Genomic DNA, 11644 nt, shown 5'->3' with positions numbered 1-11644 from the left:
ATTTTTTTTATTATTTTGTTTTGTCATCGCCGCATCTCCCGATGACCGGACGCTTCGCCTCTGCTTACAGGGGGTTACGTCGTCACATCCTCTTCACGCCGGGAAAGCATTGGCAATTGTGCGTCGGTGAGATATTTCTCTTGCAAAATACATGATTTCCTGGTCAAATAGATTCTACGATGGTAGAAAATACCTCGACGAACGTTAGAAACCTTAGAGAAACTCATTTCCGTAAAAGTTTCTTCTGTGCAATTGAAGAAATGTATTTCCTTTTTTTGCGTTAGTCTGTACTAAGTTGAAAAAATGAGTCGTATTAGATTGATTTGTTTTATTTTACTTAGCTTTTCTGCCATTTTTGGCTAATCGCGAAGATGAGGATGAGTGGTGAAAGATGAAATCGATGAAAGGATAAGAAAAGAACACAACACAAACACTGCGCGAGTTCAAACGCCAGAGCTCGCCCCCCCCTTCCCCAAGGCGGAACTTATGATACTTAGAAAGGATCACCTCTTGCAGCCCAAGTCGTATTAGAGCAGGCGCAAATTCCAATTTGTTGTGTCAAATTTGCCAGCATAAGAACATAATTAATAAAAAAACAACTTGGTAGATTAGCGAAAGCACAGCTTGGAATTTTTATATTAAAGAATAATAAAAGGGAGTTCTGACGACTTGCATCTCTTATCATGAATGAATAGTGAGGAGTATGACCAGTGCAGGATCTACAAGTCTTGGGCCCCCCGCAAAATATTTGCAAAGGCCCCCCTACCTACACCCACCCACCCACACACACACACACACACTCAAAATTCAACTCAAAATGTGTGTGTGTGTGTATATATATATATATATATATATATATATATATATATATATGGATAAAAGCAAGGAGGGCCAAAAGAGCTAAGTAAAAATCAAAGAAGGTAAAAGGAAATACTCACCGGACAGTAGAAAAATTCAAAATTTTCGCTAATTTCATAGCATCATCGGTGTGAGGAGAAAAAGACGGAACCGATGATGCTATGAAATTAGCGAAAATTTTGAATTTTTCTACTGTCCGGTGAGTATTTCCTTTTACCTTCTTTGATTATATATATATATATATATATATATATATATATATATATATATATATATATAAACACACATCACACACTGTTTTCTCACACCTGTTACAATCATGCAGTCATAAATTTTTCCTCATTAATTATAGGTTGAAGAAACCTTCATCCCTGCATTTCTCGTAAAATTCTAACCTGCGGCGCGATTCACGAACTGTTAGTAGTCCGATATGTAGTCTAATATGTAGCCACGTCAGGCTTGTGGTCAAATTTGTAGTCATTTCCTGAATTTGCGATTCTTGAAACTGTCTACAGCGGTCTACAGGCTACAGTCGACTACATATCGGGCTACAGTTGTAGACAGTTCTTGTAGGACCCTTTTTAACCCTCCTAGAGCGGGCTACAGCGAACTACATTCGTCATATTCTGTGTTTGTGTATGACATCCAACTTCAAAGAAGAAAATAGAGCTACCAAAATGGCCCATAATCTGTGTTTTCACGTTTTCGAAAAGCAGAAGGAAATGACAGTGGGCATTTGCGTGTACTTAAAACACATCTTAGAGATATCGGAAATCCTTTTTCTGTTTCGAAAATATCTTCATAGTAATTTGTCACTGAACAGGAGGTGCCGGATTGATCAAAATTGTGGAACCTCATTTTCCCAACAAAAGGATTGTTTCTCTCAACCTCCTGTAATCCAAGTTAGTAATAATAATAATTATCCATATCTTGCACTAATTTATATGAAAATACACTTCCACGAGCAGATTAAGTTTGGTAGGCATAATTTGTTAGCACCTCTTTGCAGGCATTCCTACTCGTGCACAATACATTTCAAAACATAATTTATCTTGTAATTAATACTTTGTGCAACTTTTAACTGTGCTAATTAGTTTCTCCAAGTTTCTAACTTACTCCCACAATCATTTCCAGTTTTGTAAACACTTCCTAATACTCCTATAAAATTTGTGAAAAATCATGAAACATTCGGAACTGTTACCTAGGATTTCATGCGATTTAAAAACAGCAATTTCATCTTCTACAGACCATAAATAATAACCACTCATTTTGAATCTTATGCATCCCATAAGCCATGCCAAAATCGTAATTATACGGAAGTCAAGCCCCAAGAGTATGCAGTTTGGTTTTGTACGAACGTGCTTGCAGGCAGACGGATGAGAAGCAGCAGCACAAACTTAAGTGAAAAAAAATGTGCATAGGTTATCGATGGCTGTAACAGGACAAAAGTAAATAGTGAAAACATTTCTGAAAAGAAATGAAAACTCTTGATAGGCTACTTAAGGTTGCTAAATCATACAAACGCATGCATTGAAAATGTTCATAGTACACACACCACTTATCATAGCAGCCTATATTTTTGCCAGTTATGTACAATCGTTGTGATGATGTTTTTATTATTTTTATTTATCCATGCCATTCCATTCGCCTTCTCAATTGCCAGCGATGTGGTTAGCACATCGTGCTATGATGCTAGGGGTCCCGGGTTCGAATCCTGACCTGGGTATGGCTGTTTCTGAGTGTCCATCCATCAATTTCATCATATCATCCCTCATTCCCATCTTCGAAAATTAGCCAAAAGTGAAGCAAAATAAAGCAAATCAAATCAAATCAACCTAACCGTCTCAATTGTTAAAATGGGCTTCAATGAAGTCCCATGAGAGCTATTTTTCTTCTTTGTGCAGTGCTCAAGATTTGTGTGAAATATAGTTTTACATAAATTTATTAAGCATTTACTTAATTTATAAATAAAATTCACAGCACAATAATTATGCATTTATTATGAAATAATTTTTATAATGATCATGCATTACTACAAATTGTTGAAACATATGTCATTTAAAAATTAGAAGTGGATAAAAATTGTACTTTACAGCAGGTTTTATTTACACATTGTATACTTAGGACATAGTGTAGATAGAGCACGTTGTATACTTAGGGCATAGTGTAGATAGAGCACATATTATCTGCTAGAACAAAACAGTACACTGTACTGACACAAACACATGTAAACATTTAGAGTTTGTTGTGACGATTATGTGTTCATTACCATGTGCAAACTATATACGGTGAGTCACATAATTATTCGGACAGATAAGATTTCTGAATATTTACTGACGTAGTCGTGATATAATACGATGATAAATGTTTAATATTTATTTAACAAACAAAACACAATATGAGCACACTGTTAATTATCTTCAATTATGTTTAATATAATATATTAGTAAAATATTTTCATTAAACAAAACAAACATTTTTTGTGGGTTAAACAAAATTATTCGGACACATGGAAGGAGAAACAGGAAAACACGCTTGAAAAGCAACGAACAGAAATGTCAGTATCTGGTAGGCATCCCTTTCATTTTTAACACCTCGGATAAACGATTTGGCATACTTTCTACCAAGTTTCTGCTGTACACTGGCGATATGTTGGCCCATTCATGTTGAAGTCTTTCCTTGAGGTCTGCCTTCGAGGTTATAGGTGTCTTCCTCACTTCTTTCTCCAACTTACACCAGAGGTGCTCAATGACGTTCAAGTCTGGAGACTGCGGTGGAGGATGGAGCACTTTTGGGCAGTTGTACAATAACCATTCTTGTACTACGCGGGAAGTGTGCTTCGGGTCATTATCTTGATAAAACATAAAGTTACAAAGAATGCCCATCATTTCAGCACTAGTCTTTAGATTTGACTTCAGAATGTCAAGGTAACGGTACCTGTGCATTGTCTGTTTGATGAAAGCCAATTTACCAACGCCTTGGGCCGACATGCAGCCCCAAACCATTACGTGACCATCCCCATGCTTCACTGTTGCTTGCAAATTTTTCCCTCGGAGCTCGTCATTTGGTTTACGCCACACTGTTACCCTCCCACCTGACTCACAAATATTGAATTTACTCTCGTCAGTGAAAATTACCCGATTCCACCATGTCTGATTCTTTCCTAAATGTTCCTTTGCGAACACCAGTCTTTTTGTCCTGTTTGGCTTACTTACAAATGGTTTTCTCCTAGCTACACGGCCATGATAGTTTGCCCTTCTGAGCACTCTTCGTATAGTTTCAGGATGACTATGCTTTCCACACTCCTCAACTACCTCAGCACACACCATTGGAGCACTCATCTTTGTTTTTTTTTTAATTTTCCTCACGATTACTGTCTCTTCTCTGGGGGAAAAAATTCTTGGTCTCCCTGTATGACCGTGGGACTCGATCCTGTCTTCATCTTTAAATCGCTTAATAATATCTGCAACTGTACTTTTTTCATTTTCAACATTGAGGCAATTGCACGGTAAGTTTTACCCTTAGCGTGGTGCCATATCACTAACTGACGTTGTTCAAATGAACTTTCCTTTCCTCTTCGCCCCATTTCTACATAGAAAATGTTTTATATCACAACTTTGTTAAACAAAACGCGATCGTAATTGCTATAGAAACCTACAGGAAACCAGAGTTAATATATATGAACAGAGTATCAATCAATCCGTAAATCGAAATTGTCACTGTATCGCAAACTTACGTTAACATTTACTATGTGTCCGAATAATTTTGTGGCACTATTTTTGCAACGGTAGGGATTCACCCTTCGTTATATTGTTGCTGATGTTCTTTTTTTAACTTTTTATCGTCCAATTTTGTGCTAAACATGACATTTTTTAAACGAAAATCAACTTCAAAGCTGTACACAGATTTCACTCCCTTCCCGCTCTTAAACGTTAGAAATTTACTGTGTGTCCGAATAATTATGTGACTCACTGTATATTTTTTATTTTTCTCAGGTTCCAAGTTCATTCTGGCTTCCCTGGGATCCAGACTAAGGAGCATTAATGCAAGGCACGGTATGGGATTTGTGCTTGGGAAGTGTATTGTACATAAACTTCTCAGTTCAAATCCTGTATCAGCCAGCATAAAACATCTTTCGATGCATATAAAATATTAGGGATATCACTATTATAAACAAGAAGCACTATATTTCCTCCATTGGCAACCCCTCAGCACATTCATGTTTAATTATGTAACACTACTTATCTTTTAACGGTTAAAAAATTGTGGTAGCAATTATTGTAAAACAACATAACTTTCAAAATAGTTAATACATGAGAGGAAATATTTTCCTGTAGTTTACGGTTATTACAAGCATAAGAAAACAGTTTTTCTTTGTGACGTTTCAGGAGAACACACGCTCCTTTCATCAGACATTTATTTTCGTTTTGACTAAAGATACAGTTATAACAATGGTTAGTAATTTTTTAAACAATGAGAGGAAATTGCATTAGAACATGATTTTTTTAAAATTAATTTGGTGCACCAAAGCATTCTAGTGTAAATAGGTAAAGAGGTTAGTGTAACAGTTCGTTATATCGGAGACACATTAAAATTGGATATTTTGTGTTTCGCATGGTTCGTATTTACCAATTGTGTATTGTGAAACATAGTTCAAGGTGTCATTATGCTTTTTACACAAAAACAAACACAATTTTTCATATAGAGAGTAGTTTTTATTATTCCTTTTTTCGCTTCCGTAACACACAATATGGTGGGCAGAAGTTGACTACTGTTGTAGGTATGCAGTGTTTCCAACCTTCTTTACCGAAAAATACCTACTATCGTGTTCGTCACGTGTGCAAATTGTACATTATGCATGGGTAGCTGACGGATAGCCCCACAAACCATTTCTGATAAGGTTAGGTTAGGCAAGCATAGTTAAAAAAGGGGGGGTTGGAAACTGACAGGGGACAGGGGGTTACATCATCAAACGTATGTAGCATCCAGTTCACGTAGCGAAAGCAATGGCACTTGTGCGTCGCTGAGATGTTTCTCTTGAAAAATACATGATTTCCCGGTCAAATAGATTCCAGGATGAAAGAAAATACCTCGATGAACGTTGTAAGTAGTTTCTTCTGTAAAAATGAAGAAATGTGTCTCCGATATAACGAACTGTTATCGAGGTTAGCAAAGTTTGCTATGATGCCAGGAGTTAAGGGTTCAAATCCTTCCCAGGACATGGATGTTATTGTGAGTGTCCTTTCGTCAATTTAAACATGTCATTCCTCATCCCCATCTTCATGATTAGCCAAAAGTAGCAGAAGACCAATGCAATAAATAAATCAATAAATAGGTTAAAAAAATATGTGAACAGAGCATTTTTATTTTAAATCTATAATCCCATATGGTTGGTTCTTTCATTATTGTGTGATTTTAGGTATGACTTGAGATGACCGGACCCCTCTCCGATTTTCTTCATATTTGACATACTCACTAATCGAGGCCTCCTAAACACGAATCTGAAGTTAAAATTTGTCGGTCACGTCTAGAAATTGCGAACCATTGATGCTAGCCTCACGAACCATTGGCACGTGATTAGGTTAGTTTCGGTTAGGTTAGGCAAACATAGTTAAAATTTGGTGTCGTGGTAGTATCAGGATCTAGAAATTGGAAATAATTGCGAACCATTGGCGCATGGATAGGTTAGTTCAGTTAGGTTAGGCAAACATAGTTAAAATTTGGTGTCGTGGTAGTATCAGGAATATATATATTTGTTTGTGAAACAAAAAAAATCTCGAAAATCGACAGTTTCCATTCCGAAAACTAACGCCTTATTTTCGCTTATTTTGCTATTTCTAGAAGTTTCCGACAAATTTTAACTTCAGATTCGTGATTAGGAGGCCTCAATTAGTGAGTATGCCAAATGTGAAGAAAATCGGAGAGGGGTCCGGTCATCTCAAGTCGTTCCGTGATTTCTAATCCAAATTGTTACAAATGTCAACATTTCTTTTTTGTTATCAACAGGAATGCAAGGTATATTCTGGAGTGTATTAAATTGTGATGTGTGTAACTTTTAATAATTTCTTGACATTCTCATTGAATGAAATTTCTGTAAATTTGAGGTGTAAGCAAATGTGATGTGAGTGGTTGTCTTATACATAGATATTACATGAGCAGCTAACAGCAGCTTGGTGTTACATGCTAAAAACACCAAACCTACTAGCATATGCATCTGATAGCAAAAACAAACATCTGAAAAGGTTAGGCTGGTTAAGTTTGATTTATTTCTGATCTCAGATGCAGGTGTGAGTAGGTTAGGTACGTCACGGTTTGGTGCTTTTACCATACTCCAAGTTGCTGTCACTAGCTGCTTATTGATAATGCAAATGTATGTTGTTGTTTTTTTGCCAGGTGGTGGCAGTACTAGTCCATCTTCTTGGCAACAAACAATTAATGACTGCTGCTGAGAATTCCATACAGTATAACATGGGACATGAAAATCGTCCTTAAAGAAAAAAGAAGTAACATGTAGGCCTACTGTTTGACCAGCGATCCGAGAGCTCCAGGTTGCACGTGGAACAGTGTTACCAATCTGCGAGGATGCTTATCCACCAGAACATAAGTAACGAAAACTGAGGGACATGCACAACCGATTGAAGAGTTGAATCTCGATTAGTGTTATTGTGCTGTGCTATTTTTTTATATATAATATAAAGACCATGGGAGTAAAACGTCGCAGTGAATGAATGGATGTCTAAACACTGCACGCAAAAGTAACAACATCGCTTTACGGAAAAACAGGTGGTGGCCATGGACGTCCGCAGGATTTTTTCCGGGGAGGGGCAAGGAAGGTTTTTTTTCCCCAGGGGGGGGGCAAACAAGGCACATTTTCTCCAAAAATAGTGTTGTTCCCTAAAAACGCATTGCTTAAATTTGAATTTATGGTGATCATGCAATAATTAACACATATTATCGTGGCTAAAATGAAATTATATGTGCGAAATACATAATTTTTGGATGACTTTCATTTTTCAGGGGGGCGTCCCCCCTTGCCCCCCTTCCGGACGCCCATAGTGGTGGCTCGAAACCAGATACGGGTCCAGTCGGCTTCCTCTGGGGTTGGGTCAAAGATGCCGAATTGGCGCTACGTTCAAGACTTCAGCTTTTGCAAAGACGCCTCTCCACGGCCAGAGCACTTCCAATATCTTGTGACAATATTCTCCGGTTGGCAACATTGCTCTCTTTCCCCACGTGACACTCGCGCTGCTCGCGTTTCAGAGAAGCGGTTCCGCAAACTCCCCCAATTTACGACTGGACTCTTCTACTTCGGGCATGCGCAGAAAACTCGAGAGCTCTCGGATCGCTGGTCAAACAGTATCTTTTGTGTTTCCGTAGTATGTGCATTCAGATGTAGCATGTAGCATGTAACATGACAATATTTTATTCATCAATTAAAAGTTTGGCCAAGTTCAAGACATGAACAATTTTTGAGCACAAAAACATTCAAAAGTTTGTTCTAATAATTAGTGATACTTGTAATCCGTGAACCTTGAACTTAATTTTCGCTAGTGATTCCAATTGTTCAGATTCTACTTTACTAGGTTCGATACTCAGTGGAGGTACATAGTGGCCCGATTAGCTGGGAATTTCTATTTACAACTGTTATCAATTGTACTCTACTGTTTTCTTGGAAATCTACTGAAACTGAATGGTTTTCTACCAAACACTTACAGTAGATCTAATGTACAGCAAAGAGAAAAAATAATAGGCAAATAGTTCATATCTTTTCATTTTTTTCATTCCACATCATATGTTGCTTTAAAGAATGGAATTCTGTTGAAGTGAAACACATATTGTCCTCCACTTTTTTTACATTTTCATTTAAATTTCACATTGTGTAGAACAGACCAAATAAAAACTGTTATGGACAACTCGCCTACCATTTCTTTAACATATTGGCTGTAAATATAAATTGTCATTCCTCATGATAAACGATTTGTTTTCATATCTGCTTGAAAATCTACACACAGTAGATGTTTCAAAACACCTGTTGATGTACTGAAAACAGTACAGAAGAGACACTAAAAGTGTAAATCATTTCTTTAGTATTATTTTTAATGTGTATGTAATGTGCTTAGCATAAGATGATGGCTGCTCAGCAGGGCTATTTGTGCATAAAGTTGAGTAAAGAGAAACAGTTCGTACGAAACTGGCAACGTTAATCTTAATGGGTTTGAACAGGTTAAGAAAACGTAGACGTTCCTGCTACGAATAATGGCAAAGCATGAAAAATCAGCTGCCCGATCCTGTGGCCGTGTGGTTAGCACATCGTGCTGCGACGCCAAGGGTCCCGGGTTCGAATCCCGGTCGGGCTTGGTTGTTTGTGAATGTCCATTCATCTATTTCATCACTCATCCCATCTTCGCAAATTAGCCAAGAGGCACAAAACGCGAATTAAAATAAACTGGTACTACTTTACTATACCGGAGACACCTATCAATGTTTTATTTCGCAATTTTTTACATTGCTAACGTGCATTGCGGAACATTTCTTTAGGTGAAATAATGAATTTCTAACGAAAATAATGTATATTTATTACAATAACGAGTCCTTACTGTTGTTCCTTATTTCCCACAAACTTTCACTGGCAGCCCCAAAAATTCACGATAGCCTCACGAACCATCACGGGGACGAGGTATGCCTACTAGGTTAGGTTAGGCCTGTTAGGTTAGGTTCCATTAGCACTCCTTTCGTTCAATTTAGCATATACGGAAAATACGAGAGCGTATTGTGCTCTCGTGCAGGAAGCAAATGGCGGCAGCAGCAATAGCGCGTCGGAAATAGATTTTCGTAGAAAACCACATGCTTTCGCATTAAAATGGATCAAAACTACATTCCCGAAAATCAACAACGCTACAGAAAATGATTTGCGTAAGTACTTTCTCCTGTAAATTTGAAGAAATCCGTCTCCGGTATAGTAAAGTGTTACCAAAATAGTATTCCTTAGTTCTGCCGCATATGTTTCAACAGTGACATACAGTAGAAGGTAAGGTAAAACATAGCATCTGTTATTAAATTTCGTGTATTTACACACAATTGCTTTAATTCAACGAGTATTATCACTTTATACAAATTACTTTGCGGTTACGCGTACATTACGATTACTTCGCAGTTTTATCAAACTAAACTAGTTTTCTGTGCATTCTGCGTAAACAAACAACTCTCGGAATCTCGAAGTACGACATGCATCGATAATGTCAAGGAAATAGCACAACAATCGATTAAAATATCGATTATTTCCATAGATATTGCTTAGTTTCGCCAAGTTCACCACTTTCCTTGTAGCCGTGCGCTGTAGACAATTAAAGATGTAGTCGATTCTTAGTAGACGGTTTCGTGAATCGCACTTTACTACATCTTTTACTACTAAAAACTACTACTTCGTTGTAGACTCGATTTTGTAGTCATTTTCGTGAATCGCCCTGCTGATTTGATTCTAGTCTGACTGCCACGCGGGAAATCTACAGGGAAGCTAGTGTTTCAGGATGTAGGTGTCCTATTTGTATTGCCGGTCACTGTACACTTCTGTTCACAAAAAGTGGCACACTCGTTTGAGTTGGTCCAGCTTCGTGGCCGGAAGTACAGCCGAAGTAAGTGTTCGGAAAGCAGCAGTGTTGCTTACTATCAATCAATTTAACCATATGCAGGGAATTTTGTGTCTCTCAGATTCAAAGAAAAGGGCCAACGGAAAGATTGCAACGTAAATATTAATTAACTGGAATTTCCACGTCTACAATCAAAGTAATGTAAATGTGAAATATTCATGAAATGTATTTTTTTTTAAAAAAACGCGTTTTTTTTGTGTTCGTGACGAAGTAGTTATCACAATTCGTTAGAATGCGAGGGCCCCGGGTTCGAATTTGTCCTGAGCTTGGGTGTTCTTCATCGTCGCGATTAGCCGAAAATGGAAGAAAAGCAACACTCAATAACGAAAAGGAAAAAAACGCAATAAGAATAAGCGAGACAGAAATAGTGCTGTTGCAATTCCTGAAAATGAATGCAAAGAAAATCTTTCGGAAATAGTGTTATCCTAGTCCAAGAGAAGGCTTGAAGAATAAATAAAGCCCTTCCCCCACTTTGGCAAACAGAATCGCAAAGTTGGCACTGAATATGCGATGAGAAATATAATAGAAATCCTAAAGGAAAAAGAGTTTGTCACAACCAGATGGGCACATGAGAGGAGGTACCCCCCCCCCCCCCCATCAGTCATCCAGGCTATTAGAAATAAGTCAATGGTTGTCCTCTCATTTAACTTTAACAGTGAATGGAATTTTTGTAAAATAAAAATTGTCGGGCTTTACTTGTTTTACACGTGCACGTGTAAAATAGAATTGTGACTCTCGTAAAATTATTACCGAATGAATGAATGTCTCCGTAGATTCCAGAATAATGACTCTTCATTTTGAAATAGTTTAAAATACAAAAAAATATGTGCCGTTAGTTAATGAGTTTCGTCGTCACGTAGCAGAATCCGCTATATTGACGGAAACTAGAGAACGGTTATCATTTAGGGTTGCAAACACTAACCTTCCACAAAAGCACGATTTCCCAAAGTCTTCATTAATTTTCATGCACAAGCTTCACTTGTATTTTGTCAGCAATGTGTACAGCATATGAACCCTATCTGATGAAGCGTATAGCTTTCAAATTAATGTAATTAACGAGAAGCGACATCAAAAGTTTCGAGCTGGACAGGAAGAGATGCAATCTTATGGATAAATTACTCGAATAGCTTGGTTTCTTC

The sequence above is a fragment of the Lepisma saccharinum genome, chromosome 28 (assembly GCF_977018435.1).
Source record: "Lepisma saccharinum chromosome 28, izLepSacc3.1, whole genome shotgun sequence".
In the NCBI taxonomy this organism is placed as follows: domain Eukaryota; kingdom Metazoa; phylum Arthropoda; class Insecta; order Zygentoma; family Lepismatidae; genus Lepisma; species Lepisma saccharinum.
This window is presented reverse-complemented; position numbering follows the sequence as displayed.